Source organism: Chelmon rostratus, chromosome 11 (assembly GCF_017976325.1).
Source record: "Chelmon rostratus isolate fCheRos1 chromosome 11, fCheRos1.pri, whole genome shotgun sequence".
NCBI classification, from domain to species: Eukaryota; Metazoa; Chordata; class Actinopteri; order Chaetodontiformes; family Chaetodontidae; genus Chelmon; species Chelmon rostratus.
The window spans coordinates 18,609,471-18,626,779 of record NC_055668.1 but is presented as its reverse complement, the minus strand read 5'-3'; the positions used below and the strand labels follow the sequence as shown (position 1 = coordinate 18,626,779).

Here is a 17,309-nt window from a genome sequence, read left to right as displayed (position 1 = left end):
TTTTGTTTATGAGAAAACTCCACAGGGCACTTTTAATGTTTAGTCAGACTTAAAGCAAAGTCTGTTCAGTTCGTCTTTATTCACCCCAGACAGTCAAGGTACTCACTGGACAGACTTAAGCTGTAAGCTGTACTGTGTGTATATAACGAGATCGCTCCAGTTTGTTTTTTCTGTAATACATCAGAGTTATAAAGCCTCAGAACTAGTGTGTCTGCACTTCAATTTGTGCTGCCTAGGCTGAATTTTCATCCGCCTCTACCTTTGCATTGATCACCCCAGCTCTATAAGTTCTCTTCATGTACAGTCTGAACACAGCTTTACACCATTTGCAGCGGCGCAACATTATGCTCCTTCAGCAGGTCTTCACTTAAATCATCAGTGTAATTGTTAAAATAGTCTTGGTGATATGCACATGTGCAGTATGTGCACAGTAGGTTTACACACACACACATACATAGAGCAATGAACACAGGCTCGCACATGAACAGTGAGAACAGGTCTGGTACATTCCCACACGCTTACCTGCATCACACATTTGCATAACAGTATAAATGCAAATACACAGACACACACACACACCTCTGCACACACAGTCTTGCATGTATACGGCCTCGATAGCTCCGCCGCAAATGAAACATGCAGGACTTTCACTGAAGAGGAAAAATTCAGTCATGTTATGTAAAATAAGATGATTAGAGGCCGACAGAAGAAGAAAGGGGAAGAGAGAAAACAGAACCAGACACGAGAAATGTAGGATTGAATTCTTCTCCCAGGACAAGGCTCAGCCTCTGCTTAATGGAGTTTGCTGAATCGTCTCTAAGTGCATGTGGCTTTAGATGGAGTAATGACAATGGATATATTTTGTGTCTGTTTACAGATATTCTGATAATGTTATTATTATTTCATAGATGTTTACTGTAGGAAAGTTGATGCATCAGCACGGCCGCATCTTCTCTTTTCTTCTCTTCTCTTCTCTTCTCTTCTCTTCTCTTCTCTTCTCTTCTCTTCTCTTCTCTCTGCTTTCTGTCACAGTTTTAGCTCCTGTTGAAGACAGATAACAGCAACTGGAGGTTTATATTTGCTTTATTGAGCGTTAGATTCAGACGTGTGTGTTCAGTGCTGATGGATGTTCCTTATGAGCCGTGCTCAATGTGAGTGTGAATGTGTGTCTATGTGAGAATGTGTGTGTGTGTGTGCGTGTGTGTGTGGTAACATATGTAGGTTGTTTAAACTGATCTGCATCTGAGCGTAGAGAGCTGCGGGTGAAAGAAAATAAAGGCAACTGGGAATATGTTCGTGTTTGCTATACATAGGCAAATGGGTTCACGCACAGTACACAAATATATGACAGAAAACTGGCTTGACTGCGAGGGTTCTGTTACACGAAGATAACAATGACATGATGCAACAAAATTCAAATTACTCTTTTATCCCATTACACTCTTTTCGCTAAAGTGTCCCCCCTGCTTGTCGTTTTCATCTCATATCAGCTCAGCTTTCTGAGGTTAGATAATAAATAATCTTCCATCTCATTTCTCCCTGCAGCATGATATTAGCCCATGGGGCCTTTTACCAGATATTCCTCCTTTCATTTGTGATTTCGCTCTCCCCCTGTGGGAGCTGCAGCCTTGTCAATTATTGAATTGGGAGGAGGCTTTTCACTGATTTTGTTTTTTTCTCTTTGACCTTTTCCTGTAAGCAACAAATGCCTTCCAATATATTGACTGTGCCGTGCCTCTCCATCACCAAAATGAGGCCTTAATGAAACCATATATTCCGCTTCAGGTTTAATTTGCAAATTTCTCTTACCACTGTGGCTGATCTGACATTGTAAGTCAAGTGCACTCGGCCATATCACACATCATGACTGCCATCTGCTTAGAACTGCCTGCTTGTTATAGTAGCTCTCCAGAGAGGATGCCGTCGCTCCGCTTGGCTCTGGTCCTTTGTGGTGCCGTGTTAGTGCCTATATGGTAATAAAATATGCAGTGTGAATCTGATAACATAACAGGTAAAGCCCATGGGGGAGTCTGTTCAGGGCTGCACATCATTTGCACAGCTCACGTTGCTCTTGGAAATCAAAGCTTAATGCACATAAAACGATGATATAAAGACCAGTGGTACTCATATCTTTTACAATATGTACATTTGTACAAATATTCCATTACAAGTAAAGGCCCCACTTAGACAAAAGTACAGAAGTATCATCAGCATGGCATTAAAAGTAAAATAATTAATTCTCGCTGTGACTGATCTTTTATTAAATTGCTACTGATGCATCAATGCATAAGTAGAATTTTATGTGCATAGCAGGTCTAGGTGCTATTTTAAGTAAAATTATATGTACAAATGGTTAGTCCAGTGGTTCCCAATCTGGGGGTCAGGCCCCTATCAAGATAATCTAGGAGGTCATGATGATTAATTGGGTAGAAAGTGGTTTATTAATTTAGTGGCCAACGGTTTAAAAGATGAACCTTGGATAACAGAAATAGATAGTGACAAACAAAAGGAGTGGTTCCATGCTCTCATTGGCACCGCTGGCAAAATGTCCTAAGCCATAAGTTTAGCTCCATCCATATTTAATTAGCAGTCCCCTTTGTGCTTCTAGGCCTGTGTTAGATGTGTGAGGCACTAAACTCCAGGGGCGCTGCTCACGCCCAGTCAGTTTGGATGAGCCTGTGCAACCGTGAAGCGATGGAGATAAACACTGCACAGGGGAAAACATAGCAAAAAAGAAAGGCGCTCAGATACTTCTTGATTGGAGCTGACGCACACTTTGTGTCACTCCTGTACTCTGTGTCACCACGATTTGTATATACCCAATTGTTCGCCTATCATCGTTTTGTGTGTTTGTGTGTGAGAATACTTGGATGCATGTGTGTGTTTGGAGGGGGTGTAGCTGTTCAGTAATGTTGGCAAGAAGAGAGAGAAACGGAGAGACAAAGGATCAAAACATGTAGAGGCCGCTGTAATCCAACTTTGTGGATCTGTTTCCCATCTCTGGTGATTTTTCTCAGGGCTAATCTGTTAATAATTACTGTGACACAGATGCTAAGATCTCAAAGGACCGCGCACAAACACATTTCCTCGTCCCCATCCGCGTCTCATCTCTCTATTGCTTGCATCGAAACATACTGGACATTAACATGTGCACACAGACACACTCAGAAGCACAAACACTAAATCCCCAGTGTGTTACAGTCTCCTGCTTTCAACTTTGAAATCCCTTTCATTTCCTCCTCATCTCAGCTGCTTTCTAAGACGGATGGTCATTTTGGGCTTATTCTATGGGAAGGTCAAAGGTCAACTGCAGCTGTTTCTGTGAATAAAGAGTTGGCCTTATAGATTACTTTCCTGAACTTAGAATGACATTACTTTGCTAAAGTCACATTACCTGTCACTGGTATCCTGATCAGACTTGGGTGATTTTATGATGTGCCCCGACTGAATTCTGCTCACTGGCAAACTGAAGCTGTTGGTCACCGTTCAAGCATTGACTTCAAGGCAGCATTTCGTGTTAAGGGATTGTGACGTGTTCACCGCTTTGGTCAGTTTCCACTCTGCTGTGCTCCATAGGCAATCAATTGTTAGCTAACCTTATCCTTGATGTTTGTTTTCCTCAAGCCTGGTGCAAAAGTCATTATCTTAAAAAAACAAACAAACAATGAAATTGACAATTCATTAGTTGCCTTTTTTGTTTTCGTCTCAGTAGGGACATGTTTTCTTTTTGTGATAAGCATCATTGCTTCTTTTGTTTTTTATTGTATTTCCCAGTAATAACTTTTTTGTGAAGGAAATCACTGGACTTACCTCCAATTACCTCCAAGTATAGGCTGCTGTGCTAAGACTATTAGAGTGACAGCAAATTACAGACTTCCACTCACAGCGAGTGACCTTACAGCGATAGAGAACTATGTCATATGGACACAGCAAACATGCTTTGTGATGATTGTTTAGTTACATTATTACTCTATAAAATCAGAAAACAAATACTCAGATGTAAAACAAATATATAAGTTAAAACGTAGTAAGTTCCCTCTCTAGAATGAATGCCAAACTGTGTGGGCAGTGGTTCTAAACAATGACGAGGAAGCTACTCGGGGTCGACTGCAGCTAAAAAACAAGGGAAAAACTCGCCAGTTAAAACAGAGCCAAGCAGAGAGAAAAGAGCAGCAATTCAAGAGCCGCATTTGCATCACTCCTCAGGCTTTTTCTTATCGTTGAGTGCTTTTCATCTTGGAAAGTCAATGTTTATGTTCACTCGTTTGGCTCAGAGACAGTTGCTATCCATTTTAACCACATTGGCCTTCTTTTTCCTTAAATGTTGTGTTGATGCTGTTAAATTTTCAGATCCCCATTTTTTTCTCTTTGTTTTGTTTTTATGTCAGTTTTTACTCAGCTAATTGGTGATGGTAAGACAGCCAAGGCCCTCTATGTACTCCAGACTAGTCACTGAATATAACACAAATTATAAAACAGAGTGTGAAGTGTTCAATATTAAATAAATTAATTCATGAATAAAATTGCAGAAAATATATAAATAAAACAATAATTTGTGAAATTATTTAAGAAATTAAAACTCATTATCATAAAACGCTATTTCACCCCTCTTATTTTCATAAAATACAATTTTATTTCCCAAATGCTCACTTTCATTAAGTTCTAGCTAACAGGAACTAAGTGGCTAAATCTGGTAGCAGTTGCTAAACCTGCTACCTTAAGAGGGACATGTGGTACGTGATCGGTTGAAAGGGGAGAGGGCAGAATCTGACACTTAGCTGCATACTGCAAACCGGTCTGAACTCACTAAGAGATGTTGCCGTGGTTACACAGCAGGGAGTGCCACTGACACTGTCAAAATTGGTTATTTTAGCGTAAGTGCCACCTTTTGTGACCAGATCCTTAAAATATAAATAAGAGCTGTTTGCTGTCTCTGCCAGGTTTTTGGGTTGCAGAGGCTGGCAGTTTGACAGAGCGTCATTTGGCCATGGCAGCGCCCCCTCCCCACTGTCCATGGGATAGGCTCTCCAAAGTATACAAACCACTCCATGTCCCCCCAAGATGGATTAAGTGAGTGCAAGTGGACTTTGTCATTGTAGCACACACAGGGGTTGGCATGCAGCCCAATCCCACCTGAAAGAGGTCGCCATAATCCCCTTTTCTTACCCCAATGTGGCCCAACAATCAATCTCCTTAATCATTCATAAGGTAAAACATTATTTCCATTTTCTACTGTGTAAAATACACATAATAAATAGTATTCTTGTACTCTTGCATATAATGTACATATATATATATACATATAGTTATTTTTTTCAATATACCTTTTATTGTCTTTTTGATCTTTCTATGTCTTTCTTTTATTCCTTGCTGTCTGTGACGATTGAATATCCCCTGCATGGGATTCATAAAGTTTTATTTTATCTTATTATTATCTTACAAGCTGTGTATCTACACTATTATACAGAGTTTCTCTTCTTTTTCTCTTCTCAGTCTCCTACAAACCTGTCCTTGGTTGTGTTGGCTGTCACATCTATGATCGTTTGAACAGCCACTTGAACATTTAATTAGCTGTGTCTTCTCTGTCTTTCTCTATGAAACTAAAAATATAGCAAAGTGCCGCATTTTTCTCAAGTGATTCAGTGGTTCACAGGTGGCTCAACGTAGATTACATACCTGCGTTCGGAGCCATTTTTAGTTTCTAAAATGAACTTCAGTCCTTACTACACTGACTGTATTTCCTTTGATGTGGCCGCTAAGCACAGCATTGCAATTAAAACACAAATATACAATTTTATGAATTAAAGTTATTCCTGTTATTCCCTCATGTCCACTGAATGAATCATGACTTTTCACTTGTTTTGCTCTCTTTCCTTTTCACTCCTATGAATTTAATCTGATTCAAACTCACAATCACAACTAAACCAAATCTTCTTGGACCCGTGTGGGGAAACTTGCAACGGTTGCCAAGATTTCAATTTGTCCCTATGAACAGGCATATCATATCATCAGTACTAAAACACTGATGGTCTCATGCACAGTATTGGAATTTCCACTTTCCTGCCATGTGAGGCTCACTTAAGTCAACATGTAGTGCACTTCTCTTTATTCCATATGCCTTTAAGAGAAAATTGCAAAACTAAAAGGAGGCGATACGAAAAGTGTGATTACACATTATACTTGTGTTTCACGGAATTAGCAAAGGCCAGATCTGATTGGCAAATACAGCACAGGTCAAGGAAGATATATAACTGATATAGTAAGAAACAATCACAACAGCTTCAGTCAATCAAAAGTGGTCCATGCTGAGGACTGACATGGGATGTGAAATCATTTTTGATTTTAACTATAGTTAATAATGTAGGTAATAATGACATCATCATCATCAAAAATCATGAATTTTAAACCATGAGAGCAATGCTGCATGTTGTTGCCTGGTAGTGTAACAACCCAACACTGCTGAACAAAGGGAAACAACGGGGAATGGCAGTTGGAGATTGCACCTTAACAGGAAATGAGTTCAATTTGTCAGTCCCACAGACTTTAACTGACTGATAGGTGCAGCCAATTCAACATCATCTTCAACCTCCACCTGCTGCTCTCTGACTTTCTTCTGGACCTGCTGCTTTGTCCCACTCTTTCTCACCTCTTTTCACTCTTACTAGATGAGCAATTTCACTAAAAAGAATGTGTTTCTCCAAGACAAGCCTCTATATTTCTGGGTAAGTAAAAGCCTCATCATTACATGACAGAATGGAAACTGTGATTCAAACAATGGCGCTCTTAGGCTACAAAGGGTGATCAAAATTATATTTTTGATAAAAATATAATGCACCTCCTGCTGCCTTTGATATATTTACACATAAATATAATCATCAACAAATTTCACACTTTGATTATTTATTGCACATGAGAAGGGGAATACACTAAACGAGAGGTTCTGGATGTTGAACTAAAGGTTTACTCAACTAAAATAACATCATCTTGCTCTGGGAACAAGTGCATGATATCAGTTGCTTATGGAAGGCACATGGACAACACACACAGCTCATTATTTTTAATTAGCCCAACCTTGTCCATTATCATGAGTCTGCATGTGTTTAACTGACCAGTTGCGCTGCCGATGACATTCAGCACTACCGCCCCAGTGGCCTGAACGTGAGTCACTTTGACAATGTGAAGTTCGGCGAAATGAAAGCTTGAAAAACCTTGTGGACGATGGAGGAGACGGGCGGATGTAAAGTTGTGTGTGTCCCTGCAGGAGTGTCACCAGCAGTCATGGGAGAAACAAAGAGGAGACTAGCATCTTTCTGGGCAGCGAAACAAATGAACAGCCTGTTGCAAAGCTGTGGCTGTCCCCTGTGTGATTTGCCCCATAACCACAGGTTTTCTGCGTTTGCTGCTGCCACAAAGCTGTGCTATTCACTCTTGGAGTGTTTGTCTGCCATCCCTACAGGGTTGCAACCCGGTGTCCGATTTTAGTGCTTTTATTACCCCAGACCGTATGAGAACGCCTGATTGATGTGTGTGAATGTAAGTGTTTGGTGTGATTGGCATTAAGCTTCCTTCACCACAGAAACTCTCCTGTGGTCCATTTGGGTCTGACGGGTGCTGATTGGGTTCAAGTGCTCCTCGACTGCAGATGCCATTTGAAGATTGCTTTCATCCCCACCCTTGAAACACAAGGACAGATAAGAAACGGACTTTTCCCTCACGGGATACGAAAAGCTCCCTCTCACATAGACACAAATATATGTGTGCAGCACAACTTTTCCGTTTACCTCTTCCCCTTCTTTCTTGTGCCTTCTGTTAGGCGGATATACATGAACATGCGCTCACACACACCCTCAAAGAAAATGCCACAAATTGTATTTGCTTGCTGCAAGGCAATTCCCTTCAAAAGAGAAAAAGATGTGGCGAACGATTGGTCTTAAAAACCCTTTAGCTCCCCAGTCTTCCACCACTCCTCCATGCCATCTTATCTTCCCTATACAGCATGCTAATCAAAAGCAGGCGCACCCTGCTATCTCTCGGTGGAATCAGCAGCTTTGTCTAAGCCCTTGCCATGAATGACTTAAAAGCAACACCTTTTAAATTAGCACAGGTGTTAAGTTGGCTTTGAATCCCATGTTAACACATATAAAAAGATCAACAAAACTGCCAACAAAGTCATGAAAGTGACGTAACTAATGGGTCTGCACTAAGCTAAATATCTGTGACCACGTTGTTATAGAAATCACCTTTCTAAGCTTCTTGTACGTGGGGAAGTTTCATAAGGAAGGCTCAGAAAAGCAGAGCTTAGTGTGAGCTTTACAACCTGAACCGGGAGCTGCTTCATAAAGCAAACTCAGAACTAACATAATCAGACTAAGTATAGTTAGCTTTGAGAATTTCACATGCATGACTTTAAAACACAGACCTGAGACATTAAACACAAATAGAAAATGGGATGTGGGAGAAAAAAGCCACGTTCATGAACACTGAGCAGTAAGTGTTGAACATGTACTGTGAAGTGCTGAAAATAAACACATATATATGTAAAATATAACATGACATTAAAAACAAAGTATCAAATAGGAGCCCAGCTAGCTGATGTATTTAACATCAAGATGATGAGATAATTAACTTTTTCTGCATTACAATATGCTACTACAAGTGACAAAACATAACCCCAACATCCTCAAGATCTCCCCCTTTGTAATTCCAATGGAGGGATTTTTGGCTTTGTACTCCTTTAGTTTTATTTCACTAGCATTTCAAATGAGAAGAGTGCCCTCAGTAGAGTGCAGATCTCTGCCGGGATCACAGTCAAGACAGCAAAAATGGGGATTTATTTATCTTGTTTAATTTTAGTGGATTAATCTGCAGATGTTCCAGCTCAAGATGAGACTTTTTCTATGACTACTTTTCTATGGATGTCAGCGTTCGAACCTCCATCAAAATGTGGCCTGCAATAGACAAGTAAGCCTCGCTTTTCACCAGGCTGATTCTAGGAAATGCCTTTTGCTGCATCGTCCCAAGCGAAAACAAGATTTCAGACTAAAGCAGCTGTTGATCACTTGTGGCCCTCACTGGCCCGTTAAGAGGAGTCAGCAGCTAATGGTGATATGAAACAGCTGTCAATACAAAAAAAAAAAAAGAGAGAATAACCGCAACCATAAGAGGTCCTTGAGCATACAGTCAGAAATGTGCCCAAAAGATATTAGTCTGATTGGTCCAGTAATGTGAGATTAGCTGTGGACAGATACACACAGAAAAACACGAAACTAAAATGCATGATATTTAATATACAATCTTGGGTCTTGCATTTAAAATTACATCACAGTATGTATGTGCACATACTGAAGGTTAAAAATGAGATGAACTCTCAATTTACCATAGCCAATAAAAGCAGCCCATGTCAAACCTGAGTAACGATCACAGTGCATCACTAGAGAGACTCTACAACCCTCCAGGCTTGTTTGGAGCGTTTAAGATTTAATATAAAAATATAATAATATATAATAAGGTAATAGTTGATACTTGTCTTTTTAGTGAAAGTGACATGCTGTAGCTACTACTTGCGAACTGTACAACCAAATAAATGTTGTTCCACTTTAAATCTGTTTCCATCTCCATGCCGACTTCTTTTGACGTCGCGCCTGGCATGCAACACTGCTGCCTTTTGATAAGGCGCAACTTCCCTCTCTATAGACTCTAATAGAAACGTCACAACCTCCACAAGTTTGAAACCCTGCAAAGTGCTGAGAGTAGATCCTCGTCAAAGGGAAGCGGGCTACTTATGATACTCCTGGGATTTGTGCATGAGCATAACTCAAGCTGTCACCAGGCACTGGAACACAGTGTGCGCATCACACTGTAGTAATATTAATAAAATCTGAAGTGCTTTTCAGGCAACGTTCACCATTTCCCTCCACTGAAGACTCAAGGCAATAAAAATGTCCACAGGTGGGTGTGTGGTAGGTGGGTAACACACCAGCTTGTGGAAAAACTACGTCTAATGAGTGCGCAATGCTGTTTGAGGGGATTTGAAAGTAGCCCGCATCTGCACTTTGACTAGAGCAGCGTGTTGTGTGAGTTTGTGATAATGCAGGCTTTTTGTGGGTTTACAGGCAGAGGAGCCTGATAATGGCTGCGATGTGGGGAGTGGAGGGATGTGCCGACTGGGTTTCAGAACATCTGTCGTGTCGGGAGTCAGATATTCATGATGAATACATTTCATATCAGCCTCACACATTCTCTCCTCGCTCTCTCTGTGTACTTCTATCTTGTCACTCTACTTTCTGCATTTCTCTGACTTCCATTGTACATATTAATGTGTATATCTTAAATTTCCTTTGCCTCATTGTCTCATCCTATTTTCTTAGTCCATCACTTTTTGCCTTGTATTTCTCCAACACCTCCTCTAGCTCTCGTCTCTGTGTGTCTCTGTTTCTCTCACTTCTATCATAACCAGTTATTTATACCTTTTATTTTTTCACTCCATTATCCCATCATTCCTCTTTACAGGTCCATCGCTCCTTTTCCTGCCTCTTTTATCTTCCCTTTCTTTTTTTAATAGCCTCCTTGATGTCAACCGCCTCTTATGGCTATCATTCCCCATTTCTCCCTCTAGCTTACTTTTTCTTTTTTTTTTTTTGTTCTCCACCCATGCCCCATCCTTGCATCCTTGCCAGGATTTATACTACTGCTGGGAGCAGGCAAGAGGATAGCAAGAGGAGATATGTGTGTGAAGGAGGGAAGAGAGGGGAGAGATCAGAGTGACCATCAGATGGAGTGCAAGGATGCAAGGATGAATAGTAAACAAGAGAGAGCTCCTAAGGCTTGACTAATTGAATTCAACTCTCCCCTCTGAGTTGGGTTAGCAGCAGCAGCAGTTATAAGGAAATTCTGACTGAGATAGGGAGAAAAGGGGGAAGAAAAGAGACAGAGAATATGGAGGACAGCAAGAGAGCAAGTTAGAGAGGGGCCAAAAGATTGGATAAAAAAAATAAGAAAGAGAGAGAGTTCCTCTGGCCAGACTAATTGAATTCCGATTTTCCCTCTGAGATTGGTTAGCAGCAGCAGGCAGGCAGGCAGGCAGGCTGCCCCCAGCATGGATCAGCTCTATCCAACCAATCACACTAATACAGTGTTTATGTCCAATCCAGTGCAGCCCGGTCAATAGCTTCTTCTCCAGTGCAAGGCCAAGAGGGAGTTTACTGGGGCCAGAGCCAACTTTAAAAATGATACATAATTGAAAAGCCCTGCATGTCAGCTGGAACTACAATGCAACTTACAAATAATCTCCTTTGTGCGGCGGGAATTGCACGTTTATTAATTTTTGTGTGAGAATACTTAAATATCAAGCAGTGGTTAGGTGCTGCAGTGTAAACCACATTAGGAAGGTGAAATGTGTTTATCAAGGTCAATATTGGTGCTGCTTTCTCTGGGGAGGCAGCGGCCAATGGAATCCAATTTGCGCAAAACACACTCTAAACCAGTTTACTTTGTCCTTAAAAAGATAAGTCTGGTGAAATTCTTATATTTTCTTATTGGCAACAAATTCCATAAAGAGTGAAAATGAATTGGCTGTGCTAACACTTTTTACCTGGGTGTAGCCAAAGCCATGCATAGCTTATTCCTCTGTGCCATAGACCTCCATAGTTTCCCAGAAACCAATAAAATCCTATCGATGAGCGACACTGGTGCACTGGCTGACATGTTCCTGCATAACAATGAACATGGGCACTGTAGTCAACGCACAAACATCGTCCGGCTGCCATAAATACTCACTGGTTAGTGAGCCATTCGGCATTAAAAGAAGTGCCCAATTTTGCTGACAACTGTAATGCCCAGGAAAATTACTGAGTAGTTCAGAAAATGAAACTACGAGTACTTTTATGAAGAGTTACATCTCCAGTATGAACCAGTGACCTCAGGACAGGTACAGGTAAGGTTGGGAAGTTTGAAAGTATTGAAAGACAACAAACACATTGTCGGTTTTGAGCTCTCATAGAATTTGTTGACAGTCAGTAAAATATGGAAATCCAGCCTTCAAGTACTTGCTAAATTACTCATGATGAAATGAGGATGTGAGCAAACCAATAATTTTCCATGTCTAAGGGGAGGTTCTGCCTGCAGAGTATGTGCAAGTTGGCATGCATGTGTGTCCACAAATGTTTGCGTCTCCATAATTGCGCATTTGTATTTGTGAGTTTGTGTCTGAGCCTCGACCGCCTGTGTGCCTCCAGCTGTGTCATAAAGCATGGGGGTGTCTCTCGCTATGCTCATTATTTGGCTCTCTCCTCAGTCTCCCTCACTGCTCTACGTCACTACCCATCACCACACAGGCTTTATGAATATTTAATCAGTCCTCAAAGTTCTCTGCTCTCTCTTTTCGCCCCCCCCCCCCTTTTATTCCCTTGCTTTTCTCTTATCCCCTGTCATACCTTTTTGTCACTGCTGCACACATTTGTCTGTCTGTGTCTCCCTCTGAAACTCTTGTAAGTCATTCCTTCCTCTCACTCTCTACCTCCCTCTGCCTGTCTGTCTCTTTCTCTATCTGTTTCAGCAGATCATTTGCTCTTCCCTACCGTGGGGGAGGAAGCTACTGCTACACATCCTGCCCCTTAACGCCCAATCGTTGTTTCTTATTTAATCTGTTCCGCTTTATTGAATTTAATTATTTCTAAATGATTAACTCAGAGTTCAGAGAGAGGGAGGGGGGGCAGAGGGACATATGTTGTGAGATGGGGTGGAAGGGCCACAGGAAGAAAGATAGTGGGGATCATGGCTTTTTGTTTTGGAGCCAGGCAGAATAAATAGCCTGGTATGCACACTCATCAGTCTTTGATTCCATTACTGCAGCATGGCTGCAAATGCATGCCCCACACCCACCCCCCAGCTCTCTTCACCCTCAAACGCACCAAACACTATCGCAATATGTACATTTGGGTGAGTGTGTGGTCATAGGAGAGAGAAAAAGAGAATTAGCATTTCCTTGAAATATCATACCACGTCTGAATGGTTACAGGTACCAAATCAGTCTATTTTTCACGGTGTCATTGTGTGTGCGTACTTCTGTGTGACAGATGTGAAGGAGCAGTGGGTACTGTTTACTTTTACATTGCCCTACCTCAAAAAGAGGTATTCATTACAGTGCCAGAAGGCACCGAAAGCATAGCTGTAATGATGTCCAATGAGCTGTCAGCTCTTTACGTAAAAATGTGTGACTGGTGGAGAAAAGAAAAACTACAATGATGGGCTTTTGCAAAGATACAGTCCTCCTCCAATCACAGTGGAAATCCTCAGGTAGATTCACATCAAGCATACACAAAAGAGAGAAATGGAGTTGTATAAATACACACATGCTTGTACACACATTCATGCATGACAAGAACCACAGCAGTTTTTCACAATCCTTTCTCTGAAAAGACAATTATGGAAAATAAACACACCATTTGGTCTATTAAAACTGTGTCAGTCTCCACATTACTTATGGAATTACATAAGTACTTATGGAAAGATTTGGGGGGATAAGTTATTCTTTCATTTCACTCTGTGCTCCATAAGCATGCATGTGAGTGATAAATGACTAGCAGTATTCCGGTAAGATTTCACAGTAAAGGAAACAAAATGCCTGAATAGTTACTGAGGGATCCCGAGTAAGGCTGCAACTAATCAATCCATCCTCAGTTACTGTGTGTTGATTGTTTTATTCCATCATCAATCATTCCTCCTAAAGCACAATTTAATGTCATAAAACTCTCCAAGATAAGACAAAAATAGGGCATTTCGATAACTTTGCTTAAAAAATGACTTCAATCATCATTTATTCAAATAGTTCAGTTTTAACCTAATCGATAAATTGCTTACAGTTAGTTTTTAAATGAAGATTTTAATGTTTATAGTAAATAAGAGTGTTTTTGAGAATGAATTGCTAGACACTGGCAGAAAGCTGACATATTCTCTGTACTACAATGGATATCATTATTATTATTATTATTATTATTATTGTTGTTGTTGTTGTTGTTATTGTAATTATTATTATTATTATCATTCCACAAAGGTAGATTGCATTTACCTTAACAATATTCAGCACTAATTTAATGCCCCACCCAACTAGCACGCCACGTGATACAAATCGAACACCCCTTTAACAGAGTCGCGTGCTGCTCGTTACCCGTTTGAAAGTAAAACTATGACCACAGGAGGGCGGCTGTTTTATTCAAACACGCAATTGGTGCTGCTAATTGGAAAAAAATTGGAAAGGCAAGAAGAAAGAAGGTTCCCAGCTCAAGAAAATGGATACTTTCTGTTGTTAGCTTCTACACGGTGTCCAGCAACGGTTGGGATAGATGGACCAGCTCGCCACCAGGATCTGGCTGCTAATGGTAACGTCTTTGCATTAACGCTAGTTAGCTAACTTTGCTCTTGGTTGTATTTGTTTGTCGACACCTGCCGTGGTGCTCCAAGCTTAATGGGCTTATTGTATGAGGTGGTCCAAATTGCTTGTTAAATGGCGTGACGTGATGCTGTAACGAATAAGTTGTTGTTAGACTACTTGAGGACGGTAACTTCGAGTATGTGTGGCGTTAGTAGCTAACAGTCTTAAACCTAGGCTGACAGGAAGTGCGTCTGCGTAGAAGTAACTTTTGATTTTGGTCAGTTGAAACGAAAAATGGCATGATGTTTTGATTAAGTGGGATCAAAATGTATATATATATAAGTAGTGTTAGGGTGGATTGATGATGGTCAGTGGCAGGGCCCCTGGTGTCCTTAATAAGATGGTTGATGTAAACAGAAGTGCTCATTTTAGCTTGCCTGGCAGGAACATGTGAAGCAGAAATTAGTTGTCACTTTGAAATGTGATAATAAGAGGGAATATGACAGGTGTGTGCCTTAAATAATGTAATTTAATGAAGGAATGCAGGAGAAGGTCATAATCCTCACTAGACTTTTATTTCCAGTTATGTTGTTGTCGTTTTTTTTTTTTTTTTAAGTCATTTCTCCCACTGCTTCAATTTACAACACTTTGTTTTTTTGTTCTTTGTTGATTATGGACAGTAATCAAAATTGTCACTTTGCCCAGTTCCTGCTTCTAAATTGGGAGGATTTACTACTTGTGTAATAGTTTACAGCTACAGTCAACAGAGTACCACGTGGTTGTAACGGAAATCTTTGGTTGGTCTGACAAAACAAGACATTTGGCATGTCAGAACAATTGCAGAGTAGCTCCTCTGCCTTGTCAATACTTTGCACTTAATCGATACAGGAAGTGATCACATAGCATCACAAGCCATGTGAATGCCCACTGTGAAATTTTCATAAAAGCTAGAGCTCAGATCAAGTGAGAAAACAACCCTAGGTTGTCGGCTGCACTGGTTTATAAAATAGCTGTGCCTTTAATAAACAAGGTAGCTCTCGTTTAAAGTATTTGTTTCACAATATAAATGCTCAATTTTAAGATACATTAAACACATGTCACAGTGTTTCATACCACAATATTGAAGCTGCCTGCCTGCTTCTTTAAATAGAGGATAATTCTCTGAAGGCACCCATATCACATTATTGTGAGCGCACAAGGTCTGCTATCCTCCAGCAGATAGGGCTGAGTCTTGTGGAAGGACTTTTTGAAGGAGTGTTTACACCAAACAGTCAGGAGCATTTACTCCTAGAGTACGGATCATTTGGCCAGGTAAAAAAATAAACTCAGGTCATACCAAATAACAGCTGCTGTGTAGCTTGAAAAATTGTTCTTCTTTGTCTTCCAGTCACTACAAAATGTATTTGATCACATTGGTGCACACAGAAGGATGTTGACATCTGAAAACCTGTTTTTACTCATGCTTGTAACTCTGCAGTGTGAACCCAAACAAAACACAGAAATGCATTAATCTAAATCTAGAACGCTGTTGTTGTTATTGTACCCTAGCAGTGCGACCGCTTCCCTGCATAGTGGCTTGAGCCCCAGCACCGCGAGGGGTCTTCAGTCTGCTAAGCCCCCTGAGTTGTATTTTTTACTCCCTCTGTTTAAGTGTAATGTAGAAAATGGCAAAAAACATCAGTTATTGGTCGAGATACATGACTATTGCTTAGCTGTTGTTTCAGAACCATGGACAGTTCTGTTTGTTGTGTGCAGGGCGTGTGACTGAAATTAGTAGTCTTTCTTAGGCTATTGCATGGCTCAATCAATTAATTTTATTTTAGAATTAAAAAAATTCCCCTCGCAATTTTTAACAGCCCCCTTATTCACCTTATCCTGGCTTGTGGATGAAGTTGTAGAGCTGACCATTTTCCACTCGTTCCTGCTCCCTCTTGCCTGGTAATCAAGCAAGTGATTTGTCAGATTTGTTGCTGTAGAGTAAGGCAGCTGCTTTTTACAGAATTGGAAAACACACTTATATTTGTCTGCAATTTTGCCATCTATGGTGTAGAACTCAAAATACTTTTTGTTTGATCAGTGCAGCTCTTTTTCACCAGTGTGCACCTTATTTTTAGTCATTATCTTTGCTTACTGATAAATCAACAGGGTATGCAATAGGTCATGCTGACTGAATTTGTAGAACGCCCTCTGTTGGACCACAAGCCAAATTACTTATAGACCTGAAATTTTGAAATTGAACAGTTCATTACAGTTTGAATATTGCATTTTTTTAATTGCATTTTTTCCATGTTTGAATGAATGTCTAGATTTCGGGTAAAAAGTGTAAGCCCAACAATACACATACAAAAAATACTGATTATAGCAGATGCATGAATTATTGGCAGCAACCTGACTGCACAGCAAATAGTGAGACTTACAGTCAAGGCAGGTCAGTGCTGCACAAATCAAGCGTTGACACATTGCAGAAAACTTTACTGGCCAGTGTTGACATCTTGTGGCTGGTTAGATGAGAAGGTATTGGCCAGTTGCGTATGAAAGCATTGTTACTACTAGTATACCCTGGATTTCCCTGCTTTTTAAGCCTCTTGTTGTATTGTCACCTAAACCTTATTTTAGTTTGTGTCTGGAGTGCAAATAGATGTAGAGCAGAGTGTGATAGGTAACAGATCACCCTTTAATTATGAAATGATTCTAAAATTCACAGATCTATATTTTATGGAATGGCAGCTGTGTAAAAACTGTATATGCATGCAGACAGATTGACGGCTGTTGAGGTACAGTAGGTGGGAGATTATATAGGGGCCAAGACAACTGTGTGTGTGGATTTCCTTGGGGAAATTATGTGTTTGTGTCAGTGTATACATATTTAAGAGGATTGCTGACATGTGTACACACATATACTACACAAATCAAGCTCACATACCTGAAAGCTTTGTGTATA

At 40.5% G+C, this 17,309-nt stretch overlaps 1 protein-coding gene across 1 annotated transcript in view; it reads left to right on the top strand.

Annotated features, from left to right (window-relative positions):
- grid1a (glutamate receptor, ionotropic, delta 1a) overlaps positions 1 to 17,309 on the top strand; it is a 230,263-nt gene that overhangs the window by 39,788 nt on the left and 173,166 nt on the right. The window lies entirely within an intron of this gene.